This window comes from Pan paniscus, chromosome 7 (genome assembly GCF_029289425.2).
Source record: "Pan paniscus chromosome 7, NHGRI_mPanPan1-v2.0_pri, whole genome shotgun sequence".
Lineage (NCBI taxonomy): Eukaryota > Metazoa > Chordata > Mammalia > Primates > Hominidae > Pan > Pan paniscus.
Genome location: NC_073256.2, coordinates 135,095,834 through 135,117,527, shown reverse-complemented (window position 1 = coordinate 135,117,527; position 21,694 = coordinate 135,095,834). Strand labels below are relative to the sequence as shown.

The following is a 21,694-nucleotide window of genomic DNA, read 5'->3' as shown; positions in this document are numbered from 1 at the left end:
GGTCCAGGCACTGAAATAACTGGTCTGTCTTCTCAGGATCCAGAGATGCAGTGTTTGACCAAGTCCTTCTCAGAGAGCAGGGCCTGGGAGCAGCATGGCTAAACAGGGGTGCCTCCATATGGCAAGGGGAGAATGAAAAAAGTGCAGAGCCTCATTACTGAGACAGCTTGTCAGACCCCATGTTGGTTTCCAAAATGAAGTCTTAGCTGGGCTGGGACCCTGCCTAACCTCCCTGGTCCAGGGTCATGCTCACCACCTTTGCAGCCACCTGTTGACACTGCAGTGCTCTCTCCAGAAGCGAGGGTTCATTTTCATCACTGGCATGTGTTTTGAGCCTCCTCTATTATGTACTGTTATGAACTTATATTTTTTAGAGTCGGGGTCTCAGTGTGTCACCCAGACTGGAGTGCAGTGGCATGTTCATAGCTCACTGCAGCTTCAAGCTCCTGGGCTCAAGTGATCCTCCCTTGATCCTACCTCAGCCTCCCAAGTAGCTGAAACTACAGGAGTGCACCACCATACCCGACTAAAGTGATCCTCCCACTGCAGCCTCCTAAGTAGCTGAAGCTACAGGTGCACACCACCATGCCCAACTAAATTTTGAAGCACATTCTAACCCTTTTGTTGGCCTCCCAGAAATCTTAGCTCTCCTCACTGACCCCCATGCTCCAATAACATTGCACCACCCACTCATGGAGCAGCTTCTGAGGTCTTAACAAAATTCGAGGGCACTTTAAAAAAAATTTAAGAGACAGGGTCTTGCTCTGTTGCCCAGGGTGGAGTGCATTGGAATGATCTTAGCTCATTGCAGCTTCGCATTCCTGGGCTCAATCTCCCTGCCTCAGCCTCCTAAGCAGCCAGGACTGCAAGCACACACCACCACGCTGGGCTAATACATTTTTTTTTTTTTTAGAGATGGGGTCTTGCTATGTTGTCCAGGCTGGTCTCAAACTCCTGGAAGGGCACTTTTATAGTAACACCCATGACCAGAGAAGCAGGAAGTAAAGAGCTGAGCATTATGTAGCCTCAGCATTTGTGCTAAGCATGGTTCTAAGTGCTCTTGGGACAACCCTATTCAGTAGACACTATTGTCCTCATCTAACAGATGGTGAAACTGAGGCTCAGAGAGGTTAAGTAAATTGCTCGATGTTGCAGGTCAATAAATGACAGAGCAGGAATCAAACTCAGGCAGGCTGGCTCCAGAGCTGTGCTCTGAAGCACTATGTCACACCACCCTTAATGAATATTCACAATAGAAGGGCTAAAATACAAGTTTGGGTGTGTTTGGGTGTATTTGGGTGTGTTTCTGACGCTTAAGAGGAAGCTTTGAAAACAATGGGAAAGGTTCAGGTTAACAGTGATTCTCAAATTAACAGGGATATTACCTGTTGTACAAAGACCATAATAAGGACTGCAGTAAGTAGTGAATTAAATTGTCATTGTGAAATTTTTTACCAAACACAAATGTGGGAGATTATTACAGCTTCCCTTTGGGCATTAGGCCAACCTAAAGGAAATGTTAAATATTAAAAGAGACCCCTGTCTCAGCCACAGGAAAATGGCTATGCATCTCTTAAGAAGGTGATAAATACCCAATATGTGTTATTGTCATTTCTATGTCCAATTTTGCTCAGAAGGTAGCAGTCTTTGCCAAAATTTTCCGAGAAATGCATGTAAGCATAGAATTATGTCCTGTAAGTACTGCACACTTTTAATATTATGCTGGTCGTATGGGCCTTCCTCTCCAGGTTGTGGGATTGAAGTGCTTTCTGGAATGAAAGCTTTTGCCACCTATAGCTTTGGCTGTCTCAAGCCTCCTCTGGATACAAGTTTTCAGTGTGATTTCGGTGGTGGGGTCCAGGATGGACATACATGCTGGGTGCCCAGGTCACCCATGATTGATGGCCATAGCTGCCTGGCTAATTGGTATATAGGTCCTTTCTGCCTCCCTGCCATGCTGAGCTGTAGCTGGGGATTTGTTGAATGCCCCTCTTTGCTTGTCTCTGTATTGGTGGAAAGTGCAATTTCCAGCATGTGGAGCCGCAAGCTCCAGTTCAGCCAGGCTATGTACTGGTGAAGTAATTGGAGCCAGAGCCTTTGTTGGACTCACACTGCCAGCCTGACCGGGAGGTTAAAAGACACAACTGCTAATAGGCACTGAAAGCAGTGGTGTCTCCCTGGAGGCACAAAGAAGCTCACACAGAAAATCGATAAGGCAGAGATTACCCTGCTTCTACCATTGTCCCTTTTCACCAAGACTAGATAATGGAAGGGATGTCCCCAGAGTACACTATTAATTTTACATGGAGAATTGGAGGTGAGACCAGAGGAGGCAATAACTGCTTGTTCAAAGTGCCTTCTGCTGTGGACTTTTGATTTTAGGACACTGACCAACCTGTTTTTCTAGACAGGAGATTTTTCTCTTAAAAAAGAAAAACAAAGCAAAAAACATATCTTATATGGAAATTCAGAAATTGCTATATGGAAAAACAGAGTGGAGCAGGTGCAGCAGAAGCCATGGATCCCTTGCCCCAGGTTATGTGGCCCGCTGAGGTGTGAGTGCTTCTCTACATACTAGTTTTCTTCTGCAGCCTCTACACAGGCTCTCAGCTGGTCTTCAAGCTAGCATGGCATTGAGGGGTTTCTTACACCCTCAACCAAAGAGGTTCCATTCATGGTAGGAAAATAGCTTCTTATCCCTCAGTGGGAAACATGTGGGATACATGGATGGTCAGAGGGTTTCCAACAGATCATGCCCCTGTGGTCTTCAGAGATAATCTATTCATGAGTATTCCCTTGGTGGCTGTTTCTTTCATTTTCACTATCCTCACCTATGCTTCCTGAGGTCATCTTTTTTTTTTTTTTTTTTTTTTTTAAACAGAGTCTTGCTCTATTGCACAGGCTGGAGTGCAGTGGCACAATATAGACTCACTGAAACCTGGATCTCAAGTGATTCTTCTGCCTCAACCTCCCAAGTAGCCAGGATTACAGGTACCCGCCACAACACCCACCTAATTTTTGTATTTTTAGTGGAGATGGGGTTTCACCATGTTGGCCAGGCTGGTCTCAAACTCCTGACCTCAAGTGATCCACCTGCCTTGGCCTCCCAAAGTGCTGGGATTACAGGCATGAGTCACCACACCTAACCCGTGAGATCGTCTTTCAATGTGTCTTAATCCTTGCCTCAAAGTCTGCATTTGTGGGAATCAAACCAAGATAGCAGAAGTGCTCCAGTGTAGGGTGGGATGAGGGCCAGCACTAGACTATTTGGTTTTCTTTTTTCCCCTCTCTCTGGCCTCATCTTCCTCATATAATTGGTCCCTGAAACCCCTATGGAGCTCCAGGTATGCTATTCATAAGCCATTGATTCCCTTTTCAAAATGAAAATACTGGAGACTGAATTTATGTTCCTTTCCAAGTCCTGCTCCTTTCCTCATGTTCCTTACCTTTGACAATGGCCCCACCATTCCTCCAGTTCCCCAGGGCATGAGTATGATCTTATACTTCTTATGTCCATCAGCTAAACACTGCCCCTCCCCACTGCCTCCCATATGCAATTAGCTGCGTGTCCTCCCAATTCTACCATCTAAATAGTTCCTGAGTACCTCATCTCCTAACTACCTCCGCTATCATTGCCTATTTCAGGCTCCAACTGTCCAGGGGGAGGAGAGTGGCTGTATGAAGTCCTCCCCAGTAGATGTTATTGGTGCCACACTCCAAACCCCTTTACAACTGCTATGATGGTGCAGTGAGTGCCACAGCCAACAGCATCCACCTGCAGACTTCTGCAGAGCATTACCCTAGGCTGACGGGATCGGCCTCACTCAGCGATACTGGGAGCTGACATCTCCTACTCCCCAGAGGCATACAATAACTGACTGACGCAGGGTGCAGGTGATGCTCCAGGTGTGATAATTGTGTCATGCAATTTATACTCCAGAGCACCCTGTGGGTCAGGTCAAGGGCTGACTTTATCTGGGTCCACATCCTTGCCATGTTTCTCCCCCTTCCTTATTCTTTCCTCACTCCCTTAGCTGTTTTTTCTGGACAGCAATCCCTCTGTAAATCATGCACACTGGAATCCTTGTCTCAGTTTTTTCTTCTAGGTATCCCAACCTAAGAATCTTCATGAACTCAGCTGTAGGAATCCTTTAGGGAAACACTGGCCCCTAGGATCAGACACTCAGGCAATTTTTCCAGGCAATGCCATGCATCGTCTGCTTCAAACCTTCTTTGGGCCAAGTTTCCCACATTTCCTTTTGCTGCCTCTTTTCCTGAATTGTCTCTTTCTCCTGGACTTCTTTGGATCAAAGCCCTGTTGGACCATAATATTTTGTTGCTAAATATTTTAAGAATTTTTGGATCTATTTTTAAGGGGAATATGGGCCTATAGTTATTATTATTTTTTTTGAAATGTCTTTGTCTGGCTTTATCAGAATAATGCTGGCCTCATAGAAAGAGTTGGTAAGCAATGTAGAGTTGGTTTAAATTCTTCTTTAAATATTTGGTAGAATTCACTGGTAAATCAATTTGGGCCTAGTGTTTCCTTTCTTTTCTTTTTTTCTTCTTTCCTCCTCTTGTTTAACTGCCCATACTTCAGGGGCAAGTCCTGCCCATTCTCTGCTCTGTCTAGCTTAGGCCTGGGACATCACAATTTTTAGCCTCTGGATTCCAGTGGATATTGCTTGTTCGTCTCCTAGAGAGACATGGAGATACCCTCTTCTACTCCCATGGGGCTCCTTTCATGGGTTGTACCCAAATCGTGATGTGGTAGCAAGCTGTCTGTAAAGTAAACCATGTTATGCTTATAGAACTTTCTTCTCCAGATTCCCCAGCCCCACTCACAGTGCTGTCCTGAGACTTTCTGCAGCAGGTGTGGAGATGACTGATACTGCCATACCTAAGCTGCACCCAACAGCTCTGGGCACTCTGTGTGCAGCTACAGCTGACACAGGTTTGAAATCTGGGCCCAGGAAACCCAGGCTACCCGCACCCCTGCTTGAGGAGGAAACTCACCAGAGATCACATCACCCTGCCCCTCTCCAGTATCAAGAAATATTCAAATCTAGTTCCCAGCTTGTATCTTCCTTTTTGGTCTCGATGGAGAAGGCAGAGAGATAGTGATGGCTTTCCTCTATTTGAGGACTAGACACGCTTTCAGGGAGAGATGACAAACATTTGGGTACCTCTTCTATGTGAGATGGCCCAAAATGGCAACCGTAAGCCCTGGAGGAAGGAATAATCAGGCACCGGGAAATGTGTCTTCTGCTTCCTCTCCTCTGGCCTTGGGTGAAAAGACATGGTCTGCTCATGTGGTTTTCTCCCAAGCAAGGGCATAGTTGCCTCTCTAACATCCTCTGGCACAATTGCAGATCGGTGTCTTGAAGTCCTGGGGCATGGAACTGAAAAACACCACAGAGGACAACTTATACATGCCACAAGATTTTTTATTTGGCATCCCTCAATGAACCTTATTCCTAGCCTGCTCTTATGGAGCCCATGGTAGGTTCCCACCACACAGGGAGGAATTCAGATATCGCCCATCCTTGGAGTAGAAACCAAACTGGTTCTCGGTGCCAGAGTGGGGCAGGAGATTCTCCTTTGCCTTGGCCTAGGACCTCTAACTGGAGTGTAGCTATTCCCTTTCCAGGTTGAAAAATGCCTGGGATGAACTACAGTGGCAATGTCCATTCCCTTCTGAAGAAATTCCACCTTCTCTTGTAGCAGTATGATCTAGCCCTATGGTCAGACAAGATATCTCACAGCCACCCAAAACTGGCAAAATTCTCAAAGTCTAAATCAGTCAGTCTTATGCAGTGTTACCCATGGTCATCTTTCTAGATAAATGTAAAGACCTCTGCTTAGTGCCAAGATCATAATTCCCAAATTGTAGCCATTACCATTGATTGTCATTGTGATGATGATGATGATGACGATGGTAACTGCTACACCACATCCTGGTTTTAGGCATTATGTACCTGCCTTTGCCATTCGTATCTCTTTTCCCTTCTATGCACCTAGCCTTTTAAATTCCAGAATGCTACAAGGCCTATTATGGCCATGTTACAATGCTCTGGGACTTATTTTCCACATTTATAGAGAGTGTTAGAATATATACATTTTAAAGTCCCCTGCTGTGTTAGCATTCTGTATTTCCAAGATTAATTTGCATGCAACTTAAATTTTTACCTATTTAAAGAGGAAAATTTTCCATTCACCTTGGTGACTGGGAGTCCTGTTGCTTCCTTGACTGATATAATAGACTCTGCAGATGCACTGCAAGTATATAAGCATCAAGCAAATATATATTTCTAATGAATTATTTACATTGTGTGTAAGCTTTAGTGCAAGTGGTTTTGTTGAAATGGAATTACAAGTCAAAAATCAGTGCTAGACAAAGAGGAAAATCTTTCTCCACTTCCAGTTAGTTGGAGAAAAATATTACTGGGGGAAAGTGGAGGTTTTAAGGACTTTTGCCTGAAGGGAGGAGAGGAGGCCTGAAGGTATTTCGGCAAAGAGAGAGAAAGAAACTAATCTATTCATAGGGCATGGAATAAAAGAAAAATTAAAATGGAGAGAAAGAAGAGGAGATTTTGTTTACTTGGGTGGGCTCTGTGCAGGCTCTGTGCAAAACAAAGCAAAAGCCTAGGGCTCTTCCTGTTTCACTTACAGGCCAGGTGGAGCCTGTGTTAATGCCCAAGAGTATTACGCACTTCATTAAGGAAGTAGACAAGAAACATTATGAGAATAATAATATCAATGAGACGTAAGTATAGCCAATATTTATAGAGTGCGTACTATATGTCAGGTCTTGAATAGAGTGCTTTATACATATGACCTTGTTTAATCATCCCAACATGTGGATGTAAAAGGTAACAGTATCACCCCCCCTTTACACGCAAACACACTGAAGTGTACAGCTGTCAACAATTTGCCCAAGGTCATGCAACTATTAAACGTTAGAGCTGGGATTCAAATTAAGGTTTGTCTAACTTCAAAGTGCTATACTAATTCTGATGCACTAAAATTCTTTGATTTTCATTTTAGTTCAATTCATTGATTCTGATGTACTACATTGATTCTGATGTACTAAAATAAATACTTAAATAAATAAATAATCCAAATGTCCAGAAACAAACTAAGCTCTAAGGATATATTGTATTAGCTGAGCTCTTTGGTTGAGGTGAGCCTAGCTCATAAGCTTGAAATGTTCCCTCTTCAGAACATGGGCCATTTACACCCTCCAGACTTTCTAGAGAGTCAACCCATTTTCTCAGAAGTTGACTGCATTTCCTTTCCTGTCTAAGAATTGTAATTGGGATAACTTCATCACTGGTAGCTAAACCTTTGGAGTCACATGAATATAAAGAAATGTTATGACCCAGTGTGGTGACTCACACCTGTAATTCCAGCACTTTGGGAGGCCAAGGCAGGAGGATCACTTGAGCCTAGGAGCTTGAGGTTATAGTGAGCTATGATCACGCCACTGCACTCCAGCCTGGATGATAGAGAAGGACCCTATTTTGTATAAAAAAAAAATTGATGTGTGATTTTCAGAAGAGGAAAGGTTATCTTTTTATATTTCCTCCCTCTCTCCCTTTCTTTCTTCCTTGCCAGTCTAAATAAAATCTGCCATTTGCCTCTCATGTTCCCCAAAGTCTTGCCTTTTGGAAGAAAAAAATGCCTATCAAGTTTTACCCCAAAAGATATTGGAAGGCAAGTTTCAAGCCACCAAACCTGATATTATTTCCTGTGAAATAATTGCTATTAATTGGGCATTTTTATGCATTGAACATTTTACTTAGCAGGTACATTATTTCACAACACCTTTGTGGGTTGATGCTGTTATTACCCCTAGTTTAAGTGCTATTATTATTTCTAGTTTAAAAGACAATACACTGAAGTTTAGAGAGGACAAGTCACTTGCCCAAGATCACACAGCTAGTAAGTGGTAGAAGGAGGACTGAGCCTAAGCCACCTAATCCAAAGACAGTGCACTTAATTATAACACCATATTGCATGTTACCAGTAAGAGAGCCAGTCCTGACAGACCCATAGGAGACATGGACAGTGATCTACCACTGGGTTTCTATTCAATGTTTAATTCTTTGTTTAATTCTCTTTGTTTAATTCTCCCATCCATCCATCCAAAAATATTTATCATGTACAAGCCATTTATCTTCACTTTAAATAAGCAGAGAAATCAACTGCTTCGAGTTTCACATCCTCTTAATATTCCATGATGTTTCTAAAAAGGATGGAACTGGCCGGGTGCAGTGGCTCACACCTGTAATCACAGCACTTTGGGAGGCCGAGGTGGGTGGATCACCCGAGGTCAGGAGTTGGAGACCAGTCTGATCAACATGGTGAAACCCCATCTCTACTAAAAATATAAAATTAACTGGGTGTGGTGGCATGTGCCTGTAATCCCAGCTACTCGGGAGGCTGAGGCAGGAGAATCACTTGAACTCAGGAGGCTGAGATTGTAGTAAGCCATGATCACGCCACTTAAAAAAAAAAAAAAAAAGGATGGAACTGAAGAAAAGGATGAGCTGAAAGAGAAGAGTTGAAAGTCTTGTTTCTCCAAATAATTAAGGTAGTGTGTGGGCATAAGCGGCACAGATTTAAGGGGCTGGGCAGAGCGTTAAAGGTAGGGTCAGAATGATGCGTCTCTTATTCTGATTCTTGGCACTTTCTTATAATGGGGACAGAAAACATGATATGAGTCACTCAGTTTGCCCCACTTCCTTTCTGCGGTAGGAGGCAGGCCCAACAGATTTCCCTATACAAAATCTTGCTTCTAAGGACTCCTTCTGCTTGGAATATATCCAACAATATTCTGTATCTACTATATGCCAGGCTTTGAATAATAGAGCCTCTATCCTGAAGCAGTGCTCAGTACATAATAATTTCTGAATGTGTTAGAATGCAGTGGTTTCAACACTGAATTCATCACAATTGCCTGCAAGTTTCATAGTCATTATTTTATTTTATTTTTTTGAGAATCTGCAGAACAAAGTGATTAGCAGATTCTGAAGCCCAACTACATGGGTTCAAATCCCAACACTGCATGGCCTTAGTCAAGTTACTTTGCTTCTCTGGGTTTCAGTTTTCACATCATTAAGGATGATAATAATAGTTCCTAATACATCGGCTAAAATGAGGACTTAGAGAGTTAATATTATATATAAAACACTTAAATGAAGGGTCTGCCACATAGTAAGTGCTATAGATTATCAGCTACAATTATTATTAAAAGTATAAATCACAAAACTCCACTCAGATGAATTGGATAAGAATCTTTCAAGTTGGGACCCAAGATCCTGATCTTGTCGGTTTTCCATACGATTCTGCCTCTGAGTCTGGGTTTAGACCCCTGATATAAAGTGTGCAGCAAAATACTCCAAATGGGAATCTGTATCCTAGGTCTCTTTCTCTTTTTAGCCAAATTGCTTTTTCTCCTTTATGTCTTATTGGAAATCTCACTTATTCTGAATATCCTTTTCTTGTCTGGATTCTATTGCGGCCCCCTCTTAAGATGTGATGATAATCAGGGACTACTACTCAGAAACTTCAGCTGATTAAGTCTTTCCTATGCATGTGATCCGTCTTCCCCAGTTGTTTGCAGTTTGGTTGGCTCTGTGAGGTTTTAAATCCTCTAGTGTAGATCCACACCTATAGTGTTGCACACAGTCAGAGCTCAGTAACTATCAAGTTTGGTAATGATCCATACTCACAGTTTAGGCAGGCATACTGATTATATCTGCTGCAATTATTACAAGGGCCCCATTCAGCTGATGGGAGTACATTTCTTGATACCTGCCATGATACATAAGTAACTATTTTATTTTTATGAATCTTAAAAATATAAAACCCAGGAGGAAAAAAAATCACATAGTGAATAAAATATGTATTTGGGTTTATTTGTCTGTTAAATATCGAGGGCTCACTGTTTATGTGATGTTGACCACACAGCCTAAGAGTAACAGAATCAGGAGAGGTTTCTAAGCAAAGGAAGTTAAGTGTTTAAGCATGTCTGCAGATAACTACATACCCAGTGACTCCAAGATGAAGGACAATAACTTTGGAAGATACAAATTGGGCTTCCTGGTCAACTACAATCTTCCTAAGGCTATCTATAGGTTGTACCTCTCCTGTTCCAACCATTGATTCTGAAGTTGGCTGCCATCCTGATTTGTCAAAGGAGTTGACAAAAGACCTGTGCTGGGCCAAGCAGAGACCCCTCCTGGGAGTTCATGAATTGAAGCTGCAGATGAGGATCATCTAGGTCAAGCTTGTCCAACCCGCAGCCCAGGACAGCTTTGAATGTGGCCTAACACAAATTTGTAAACTTTCTTAAAATATTATGAGATATTTTTGTGATTTTTTTCTTTATTTTTAGCTCATCAGCTATCATTAGTGTTAGTGTATTTTATGTGTGGCCCAAAACAATTCTTCTTCCAGTGTGGCCTAGAGAAGCCAAAAGATTGGAACCCCCGATCTAGATCTTCTTTAGGCCATAGCCAGCTTCATGTGGTTGGTAGCTCAGAGAATACATACAGTAGGCAGAGAGATACATTGATGAGAGGCAGTAAAAGGGATGAGTTGCAGCAGCGTTTGGAGCTCTGGTTTTACTTCTAGCCTTACTCCAAACCCATCCTCTCTGCAGTGTAGTATGTGAAACGACTGCTTTCTCTTTTTCCTTATGTTAATATAAGTTGGTTTCATTTGAACACTATAAAGTTATGACTTGGTAGAATAAAATTAAGGTTAACGTTGAGACCCTCCAAAACTTTCTTCTATGAATATAGCTGTATAAATACGATGCTTCTCAACTTATGGAGGGGTTATGTCCTGATAAACCCATTGTAAGTTGAAAGTGTTGTAAGCAGAAAATGTATTTAATACACCTAACCTACCAAACATCTTGGCTTAGCCTAGCCTAACTTAACATTCTCAGAACACTTATATTAGCATACAGCTGGGCAAAATCATCTAACACAAAGCCTATTTTTAATAACATGTTGGATATCTTATATAACTTATTGAATATTTGACTGGAAAGGAAAAACCGTGATTCTATGGGTACTCAAAGTATAGTTTCCCCTGAATGTGTCTTGCTTTTGCACCATCATAAAGTTGAAAAATAGTTAAGTGGAACTATCATAAATCTGGGACTGTCTTTCTACATTTTTTTGGGTCTAAATAGTGTCACACTGTTAGCTCACAGCAAAGAAGAGGCCAACTAACATCCCAGACATTTTTCAAATAAATTGCTGTCAAGTAATAACGCGGCCTTTTTGCAATGGGCATTTAATTCTTTCAACTAAATGCAAGATTTTATCTTTATCTTTCTTAAATTCCATCTTCTTAGTTATGGCCCAGTATTCTCACTTATGAAAAGTTTGAACACTGATTTTTGTCATTTATCATAACATCTCTCCCTTCTGAGTTTGTGTCATCTACAAATTTGATATACATGTGTTTTATATTTTCATTCATGTCTACAAGTTATACATGTTTATAATGTTCAAAAAAATGAGCGTTTTTGATCTTGCAATTTCCCTTCTAGGCATGTGTCATTTCACATCTGCATAAAAAGACATGCTGAAGGATGTTCCTTGCAGAATGGTTATAGAGAAAAATGGGAATAACCACGATATAAAGTAACAGGTAAATAGATACATATAGTATACTTATAAAATGAACTATATTGCTGTAAGTAAAAGAAATGAACTGGAATGCTAAGTAGGAACACTGGCTCTTAAAACACATTGATGACAAAAGCAATGTGCAGAGTGATATATACAATGCAATATGATATTATAGCAAAAATGTTATACGACAAAATGTTAAGAATGGTTGATTCTGAGTGGTATGAGCTTATGTCATTATTGTCTTATGCTTTTGATTATCTGTGGTTTTTAGCGTCTCATTGAGCTAGCTAGGACTTGCAGTATGATGCTGAATAAGAGTGATATGAAGGGATTTTTAAAAATTTTATTGTGGTAAGAACACAACAATTTTGAAGTATACAGTACAATATTGTCAACTATAAGCACAATGTTATACAGCAGATCTTTAGAACTTATTCACCTTACGTAACTGAAACTTTATACCTGTTGAGCAATTCCCCATTTCCCTCTTCTTGAAGACCCTGGAAACCACTATTCTATTTTGTCCTTCTGTAAGTCTTACTATTTTGGGTACTTCATGTAAGTGGAATCACATAGTATTTGTTGTTCCATGACTAGCCTTTTTCACTTAACATAATGCCCATAAGTTTCATCTGTATTGCGCAAATGACAGGATTGCCTTTTTCTAAGGCTGAATAATATGTATGGATATCATGTCACATTTTCTTTATCTGTTAATCTGTTTGATAAGCAATTACGTTGTTTCCACATCTTGGCTATCGTGAGTAATGTTGCAATGGACATGGGAGTGCAGATATCTCTTTGAGATCCTGATTTCAATTCCTTTAGACAAATATGCAGAAGTAGAATTGCTGGATCGTATGATTGTTCTATTTTTAATTTTTTGAAGAAATTCCATACTGTGTTCCATAATGGCTGCCCCATTTTACATTCCCACCAACAGTGTGCAAGGGTTCCAATTTCCCCACATCCTTGACAGTACTTGTTATCTTTTATTTTTATATAGTGGCCATCCTAACAAGTATGAGATAATATCTCATAGTGGTTTGATTTGGGTTCCCCTGATGATTAGTGATGTTGAACATACTTTCACATACCTGTTGGCCATTTGTATTTTTTTTAATTCCAAAATATAATATTGGGCCCTCCAATAGCAGCATCCATCAACCTGCTTAATAAACTTATCAAGAAAGCAAATGAATTTGGTTTGATGTAAGTTTTGCAGAGACTGGCTAGAATGCTCCCAGACACCATTCTTCTTCTTGGGCATAGAGAAGGATTATGTTTTGCAACATTCCTTGCAGTTTAGTCTGGGCTATGTGACTAGATGCCGGTCTATGGAATGTAAACAGACGTGATGGAAGCCACTTTGAGACCTGGTCATCTAACTCCCTGCACAATCTTCCATGCTCTCTCCTCTCTTTCATGATGACTGTGGAGGCCAAGGGATGAAAACAGTTACCATTCAGAAGATGGCTGTCCAGGGCATCGGCTTCACTGCGTCAGAATATGATGTAAACAGCTGCTAAACCTCAACTGTGTTGAGTCACTGAGAACCAGGGAATTACGTTTTAGTGGTTAGCACTGCTTATTCTTCTGATGTACTGGCTCTTGTACAGAGATTTATTGAGATTTATTGAGAGTAGTATTAAAATATTAAAGGAAAATAAAAACAGATAACTTTCCACTGTCTTAAATCAGCTTTTAACATGATTCCCTTTTCACTTTCTGTTATAATCTGCAGACACATTTTAAGAGAGTTGTAATTAATCTGTTGCAAAATAATTGAAATAATTAATCCCTAGGGACAGGATTTTTGAGTAAATCTTTCTTCCTTCTTTTGAGAGTTATCTTAAAATACATTCTTGAGGTGGAAATCTATTTAACATTTTTCAAAATAATTATATCAATTTGTAATAACATCAACAGTTTTCCTGCAGCATTACAAGCATTAGCTTTCAATAATTTTATTTTTTTAAATGAAAATGGGGGTGGGCTCAGTTTCTTATGCCTGTAATCCCAATGCTTTGGGAGGCCAAGATGAGAGGATCACTTGAGCTCAGGAGTTTGAGACCAGCCTGGGCAACATAGGAAGACAAAAAATAAAAAGTAAAAAAAAAATTAGCCAGACATGGTGTCATGTGTCTGTAGTAGTCCCAGCTATTTGGGAGGCTGAGGCAGGAGGATGACTTGAACCCAGGAGTTTGAGGCTGCAGTGAGCTATGATCATACCCTTCCACTCCAGTCTGGGCGATAGAGGGATGCTCTGTCTCAAAAAGAAAAAAAGAAAGAAAAACAGTTTTACTTTTCTGTATATAAGAGTACTGCAATCTTATTTGAAAACCGTAGACAGTCCAAAAAGATTTAAAGAAGAAAGAAAAATCATCCATACTGCCATTATCCAGTACCCAATGATGACATTTTGGTGTGGAGTCCTCAGTTAGTATGTATTTGCACAAATACACTCACGCACACACACAAATAAGTTAATTTTAACTGCTCTCTAAAATATCTTAGCAATAAATTATGAACATTTTTATTGCCAACAAATACAGATCTATGCCATCGTTTCAAATATGGGCTGTTCTGTTATCCTCTGCAAACCAACACAGGAACAGAAAACCAAACACCGCATGTTTTCACTTATAAGTGGGAGCAGAATGATGAGAACACATGGACACTTTGGGGATAACAAAACACAGTGGGGCCTGTCAGAAGGATGTGGGAGAGGGAGAGCATCAGGAAGAATAGCTAATGGTTGCTGGACTTAATACTTACGTCGTGGGTTGACCTATGCAGCAAACCACCATGGCACATGTTTACCTATGTAACAAACCTGTGCATCCTGCACATGTACCCCCAGAACTTAAAACAAAAATTGAAGAAAAAAAATATGGATTGTCCAATTTGTTAGCTACCAGCCAATGTGGCTATTTAAATTAAATTAAAATTAAATCAAATACCTTAAAAATTCAGTTTCTTCAGTCATGCCAGCCACATTTCAAATGTTCAATAACCACATGTGATTAGTGGCTACTGTATTGCATAATACAACACAGACATAGAACATTTCCATTAGTGTGGAAAGATCTGTTGGACAGTGATGTTATAAAGGTACAAAGATTTGCACAGGTTTATTGAACAAATTCTCTACTCTTAGACGTTAGATTTCCTTCAGTTTTTTTTTTAATTACTCTAAGAAACACTTCAATGAACATTTTTGTAGCAATCCTTGGGCTATAAAAGCTCTGTGATTCTTTCTAAACTGTGAGGTAGGGCCTAACTTCAACATGATGATACATGATCCTTTAGTTTTGCCCAAGCTTTTGCCACAATTATTTCCCAATCGTTTTTTCTTTGACTATGCTGCCTCACCATTAAAATCATTTGGATATCTCGACTTGTCATGTTTCAGCTGTTGCTTCATCTGCCTATTTTATCATTACTGTCTCTAGGTCTATACAGCAATTATTGTCCAAAACACTCTACTGTTTTCTGGAAGTAAGTTTTTGAAAACATTTTCTTTTTTACCTTTTACTTCTGTATCAGTCAGTATAAGCTACAGTGTGCTGCAGTAATAAATAACCTTGACTTCTTAGTGACTTAGTATAATAAAGCTTTTTTTCCTCACTCACGCTTTAGCTATTGATTGGGGCTCTGCTTCAAGTTATCTTCACTTCAGCATACAAGCTGATGGGGCTGCCACCATGTAGAAGGTTGCTATGATTGAGAAAGAAATCACTTGATGAATTCACACACCAACTTTTTTTTTTTTTGGAGACGAAGCTTCACTCTTGTTGCCCAGGCTGGAGTGCAATGGTGCGATCTTGGCTCACTACAACCTCCGCCTCCTGGGTTCGAGCAATTCTCCTGCCTCAGCCTCCTGAGTAGCTGGAACCACAGGTGTGTGCCACCATGCTGGGCTAATTCTAATTTTTGTATTTTTAGTGGAGACGGAGTTTCACCATGTTGGTCAGGCTGGTCTTGAACTCCTGAACTCAGATAATTTAGCTCCCAGAAGTTAAACTATGACTTTAATTCCCATTTTAATGATCAAAACAAGTTACACCATCCTGCCTAACTTAAAGGAGACAGAAAGTACATGTGTCTGGAAGACTAGCCAGAAATATTTGATTTAAAAAGCATTAATGATGTATCCAAAGTTTATTGTCTTTATTAATTGCAATTTTTTTGCTTAGACATAATAAAATAGGGACAATGATAGCAATACCTAACATTTACCATGTGGATATTTGGGAAAGTATTTTACATACTGATTTAATCTTTGTGATGATGACCCTTATTTTATAAATGAGGCATAGAAAGGTTAATTATCTTACCTAAAGTTGCATGGCTAGTAAATGGTAGAGCTGGGATTCTGATTCTAGACGCTGCATGCTTAAATAGTCCCCCCTTACTCTGTGATGTCTTTTTAGATCCATACTGGTGCTTTTCTCCTTATTCATCTCTGTGAGAAGTTCTATTCAGGCTTGCTATTTGTTCCTAAATAATGCAAATAGGTAATCTTTCTTCTCTAGTTATTTGGGTACCACTGGGCTCCTCCCCATAGAAAGTAAGTGGAGGGATGGATGAGGCAACATCATATGAGCAAATATGTCTTCATTCAAACCTAAAAAATGATAGAAATGCTTCTTGAGCCATGGGCATTGAAAACCTGGGTACTTGGCATAATTTTTCTCTGTTGAAACTTCTGCAGAAGGGGTGGCCTCACTGAGCTGGAGGTGTATCCAGTCACTTGGGGAAGGTCTTTCCAGACCTGTATTGAGCCTCAGGCTTAGGGCAAAGAAACACTGCTAGAAGTAATTCATTTATGAGAAAAAGTCTTTGGCTTATGGGTTTCCTGATTGATGTGGCTAGAAGTGTATTCTCCCAAACACCTGCCTTTCCTTCTGTTATTTATATTTGATCAATCCTCATCTCTCCAACAGGATGCCTAGACCTTACAGAAATTCCACCCCACACCCCACACCCCACACCAGCCCATATTCAACTGACTACCTCCACTAGTAAGTTGCCACATATGTGAAAAATGGCTAGGAGTGGCTCGTTACTTTCTCTTCTCTTTGACACCAGAGCTGTGGATTGTCTCCAAGCATAGGGAGAAGGACTCCACATATGGCCGTCTGTCATCTGCTTTTGACCTGCTGATGAATTTCGCCATAGTTTCCTTCTCTCCTTTCTTGCAACTGCCATTGAGGGAAGGTTGTTATTCTTTTTTACAGTTGGTATTGAAACTGGTAGAAATTCCTCACTTTGTGCTTGACATGTGGTTGGCACCATTCCTGGTTCACGGCTGATGTCCTACCCCCACCCCATCTCCCTCCACTTTGGTAATTTCAGCCGTTTTCCTGGAGGGGAGCAGAGACTACGTTTATGTTGTCATTCTTCCTGTAAGTCTGGTTTTTATTTTTTCAAGCTTTTTTTTTTAAACTTAGCAGATGTTAAAAAGTTGCTTAAATTTGCATTTCTTGATTACATGTTAGTTGGAACATTTTCCCAGACATTTGTTCCCTATTTGTATTTTCTCTTGTGTAAATTTTGTTTGTTTGAGACATGATCACTTAGTTATTGGAATCCTAAGGGTAATTTCTAAAAATATAGGTATGTGTTCTGAGGTTATTAAGGAATTGTTCTTTTCTGTCATTTTTGATGCACATATTTTCTTATTTGGTTATATTTCTTTTTTATTTTATGTACATTTTATAATGGCTTCTCTAATATGTGATCACTCTCTAGAATTATTTTCTTTCCTAATCCATTTACGTAGTATTGCCTGTCTTTTCCTTCTAGAATATAGGCTTCTTGGCAGCATGGACCCTGGATATCCTGTTCACCAGTAATTCTCTAATACCTAGAATAGTACCTGCTACAGAGTAGTTGCTTAATAAATATTTATTATATAAAATGTATATTTGATTACTCAAACTCTCCAAAGTGATCATCTCTTCTTAATGGTATAAATGTTTAATCTGTGTCTTCTGGATTTATTTGACTAATTAAAACACTTAAGATTCTTGGAATTTACTGAAACATATCTATGTTATTTTCTCTTGTTACTATTATCTTAACCCCATATATCATATGGTATTTCCTACTTCCATTTTTTATAGCAGTATCTTTTAAATCACATGTTAAATTATCCTGTTCCCTGGATTGAGTTTCTTAATTTTGAAATATTACCATATGGGTTCCATTATTACTGCTTTAAAAAGTTTTAAAACAGATCTCATAAGTCTAATTTCTCTTCATAGCTATTTTAAGAATATTCATTAATAATGCTACACATATACTTTCAAGCTAATTTTAGAATTGTTTGGGGGGTCTTTACTGATGGCTCCTCATAATCACCATCATCTTTTCTAGATGTTCAGAAAACAGCTAATTGTTAATTTGGTATAGATGAACATCAAACTTATCTATTTGTCATTTCTAATATCCAACTTACCTTCCCACTTCTAATATTCTCAGTAATATTTTCCTATCTCTATACTTTTGAAGCCTCTTTCATTTTTCATAATTCCTTGAATGTTAGCAATCATGCTGAGATTATACCTGTGAGTTTCTTTAGTATGCCAGAATGCAATTCTCTTTGTATTATTGATTAAAACTTATTAAACGAATGAGCTACTCTTTAAACTCTGTCCTCACTGAAATCTGGAGTTGCAGTTTTTACCCCATTTGTATTCTGCCTTTCTACTTTAAAAACTTAAACCATAGTTAAACCAGTAAACAAACTCATCGTCTTTTATATAATCTATGTAGCCATTTATTCACTGTCTGCAGTCATTCAATCAGAGAAGTACTTGTTTTCCAGGTTCCATACTAGGCTCTGGGCTTATGGTGATGAGCACAGTGGGCACTGTCTTTGTCCTGTGTAGCTTAAACTTTGAAGTCTTCTTTTCTTTCTTCAGTCTCAAAAATAACTGGAAGAAGGGATAAAGAGGGATAAAGGCGTTGCTCATCTTTTGATTTCTAACCAAAACCATGGAATTTTGAGAGACACATTTCAGTTTTTTCCCCCAACTTTGTCATTTTTCCACAGTTAATCATCAAAAGTGAGTAGCAATTTGTGGGCTTGCTGAGTCTTGTCAGACTCTTTGCCACATCCTGGATGTATGTTTCAAGACCACAAACCCACCCAGTTGCCCGGCCAGGTCTGAGCCCATTAGACTTTACAAACTACCTTGATGAGTTTCTTCCTTTTTGAGGAACTAGCATCATTCCTTCCTAAAGTATGATCTTTTAAATTATTAGCAGTCAGCATAAAATGGTCCTATGTCATCAGAAGGTTTGACATTTCTTTGCCAGAAGGCACTCTGCTGTGCTTTCTCTACCCATCTTTCCTCCAGCGTTACCTTCTCGTCTTCTAATTCTTACCATTCGTTTCTCTATTCCTTACCAGTGGAACCTGCTTGATTGCTTTCTGATTGCATTCTTTCTACTATCTCATTTTAAAATTTATCATCCTTTCTTATAGGGTAATTTGGGAGAGTGTTTTTCAGTTCTTTCATTCATTTTCTTTTCTAACAGGTTGTATACACAGCAAAAGCAGTTAAGTCTTCAACAGAACCTTTGAAAGTTGCTAAAATAATTTTTTTATATTCATAATTTTAATGAGCAGATTAACTCACAACTTCAAATGCCCATCCTACCTCTTCTTTTCCCCAAGAAACTTTGTAAAGCTTGCAAATAGAATTGGAAAGAATCAAGTTGTTTGTCATGCAAATTATAAAATTGAGAGATACAAATATGGACCAGACTTCTGTAATACGTAGGCCCTGATATTAGGAATCTTAAGGAGATACTTAACTACCTAAAAGCAGATAATGATATACTAGATAAGAAGGGATAGGATAAAGGAAGTGCAGAATGCAATGCAAATATATAGGAGAATCAACAAATCTGGATTAGGTATATTGGAAAAGACTTCCAGGGAGGAAATGACTTCACATCTGAGATCTGAGAGTGAAAACATCATGAGCCAGTCAAAAAGGCGATAGAGATGGGTCTAACTGATGATCCTGGCAGAGGGAACAAGATAATACAGATATTTTATATCATCAAGGTATGTTAACTTTAGCCTTCTATTTTATCATAAATTAATTGAATCAGAGAGCCATCGAAAATCCACTGTCTTTATCCATCTCCACTGGAATTATATTGCCCTATAGATTAAAATGCTCTAATAGCAAAGGCCCTCTTCTCCCTAGACGGTGTTTGGCTGGGCACTGACAATGTTGGCCCTGGTGACTTCCTTTTTTTGCTTGTTTTCATAATTGAATGACTTATGTACCAACTTATGTATCTCTTTCTTTACCCCCAATCCCAAGACTGACATAATCTAAAAACTACAATTATACATTCAGATAGGTTCCTGCAACCTTCTTTTGGCCTAGAAACCATCCTGTCTCCATCAAGGGTCTCTATATACATGTGTTCTGACCTGTAGTTTCTATTTTGCATACTGAGTCATAGAAGGCAATTTATTTTTCTGTTTCTAGGAGTCACCTAATTGCGACTCTCCAACTTACGGTATTGCTAACTTATTGTTTGCTTTCTTTTCTGTAGACAGAAAAGAGCACAAATTTAATTTGGAATCAAATTGATCTTCTGCCCAAAAGGCTGCTAACAATGGATGTTGCCAATCATTGGAAATGTTAAAGCATCATTTGGGGATTATCTATCAGAAATGGTATATATGTGATTCGAGCAGTACAAGGGAAGTTGACTCTGTTGTGCAAAGATCCTTCACACCCTAGACTCCTTCATTTTTATTTATTTATTTATTTATTTTTGGAGATGGAGTCTTGCTCTGTCACCCAGGCTGGAGTGCAGTGGCATGATCTCGGCTCACTGCAACCTCTGCCTCCCAGGTTCAAGCAATTCTCCTGCCCCAGCCTTTTGAGTAGTTGGGATTATGGGCATCCGCCACCACACCAGCCTAATTTTTTTTTTTTTTTTTTTTTAAGACAGACTCTTGCTCTCTTGCCCAGGCTGGAGTGCAGTGGCATGATCTCAGTTCACTGCAACCTCTGCCTCCTGGGTTCAAGCAACGCATTGTCCTGCTTCAGCCTCCCAAGTAGCTGGGATTACAGGCACTTGCCACCACACCTGGCTAAGTTTTGTAGTTTTAGTAGAGAGGGGGTTTCACCATATTGGCCAGACTAGTCTCGAACTCTTGACCTCAGGTGATCCGCCTGCCTCGGCCTCCCAAAGTGCTGGGATTACAGGTATGAGCCATCGTGCCCAGCCCCTAGGCTTCTTCTTAAAACTAGCAGAGATAGAGATAGTCATCAGCAGATAAATATGAGGGATAGAAGACTACAAATAGGGTGCAGTGTATACTGCTCAGGTGATGGGTGCACCAAAATCTCACAAATCACCACTAAAGGACTTGCTTATGTAACCAAACACCATCTGTTCTGCAATAATCTATGGAAGTTAAAAAAAAAAAGACCCTCACAAAACCTAAAAAAAAAAGAAATATTCTTAAAAAAAATAAAAAGAATATACAGGTAGCTAATGTCAGAACCAAGGATTAGTTTTACAGAGAGGCTCTGTTTTTTTTCTTAATAAAAACTTATATTGTGAATAGTGCTGAAAGAAAAATACATGTGCTTATGTCTTTATAGTAGAATGATTTATAATCTCTTGGGTATATACCCAGTAATGGGATTGCTGGGTCATATGGTATTTCTGGTTCTAGATCCTTGAGGAATTGCCACACTGTCTTCCACGATGGTTGAACTAATTTACTCTCCCACCAACACTGTAAAAGCACTCCTATTTCTCCACATCCTCTCCAGCATCTGTTGTTTCCTGACTTTTTAATGATCACCATTCTAACTGGCATGAGATGGTCATTGTGGTTTTGACTTGCATTTCTCTAATGACCAGTGATGATAAGCTTTTTTTCATATGTTTGTTGGCCGCATGATGTCTTATTTTGAGAAGTGTCTGTTCATATCATTTGCCCACTTTTTGATGGGGTTGTTTTTTTCTTGTAAATTCATTTA

General features: G+C 39.6%; 1 long non-coding RNA gene across 2 annotated transcripts; it reads left to right on the top strand.

Annotated features, from left to right (window-relative positions):
• Positions 1 to 2,303: 2,303 nt before the first annotated feature.
• LOC134730836 (uncharacterized) lies at positions 2,304 to 13,354 on the top strand. 2 transcript variants are annotated; one of them, XR_010112833.1, is made up of 3 exons: positions 2,304 to 2,991; positions 11,573 to 11,673; positions 13,098 to 13,354. It is a non-coding gene; the product is annotated as an uncharacterized LOC134730836 (long non-coding RNA). The 2 variants fall into 2 exon arrangements; XR_010112832.1 differs by having other exon boundaries at positions 11,573 to 13,354.
• Positions 13,355 to 21,694: the final 8,340 nt, after the last annotated feature.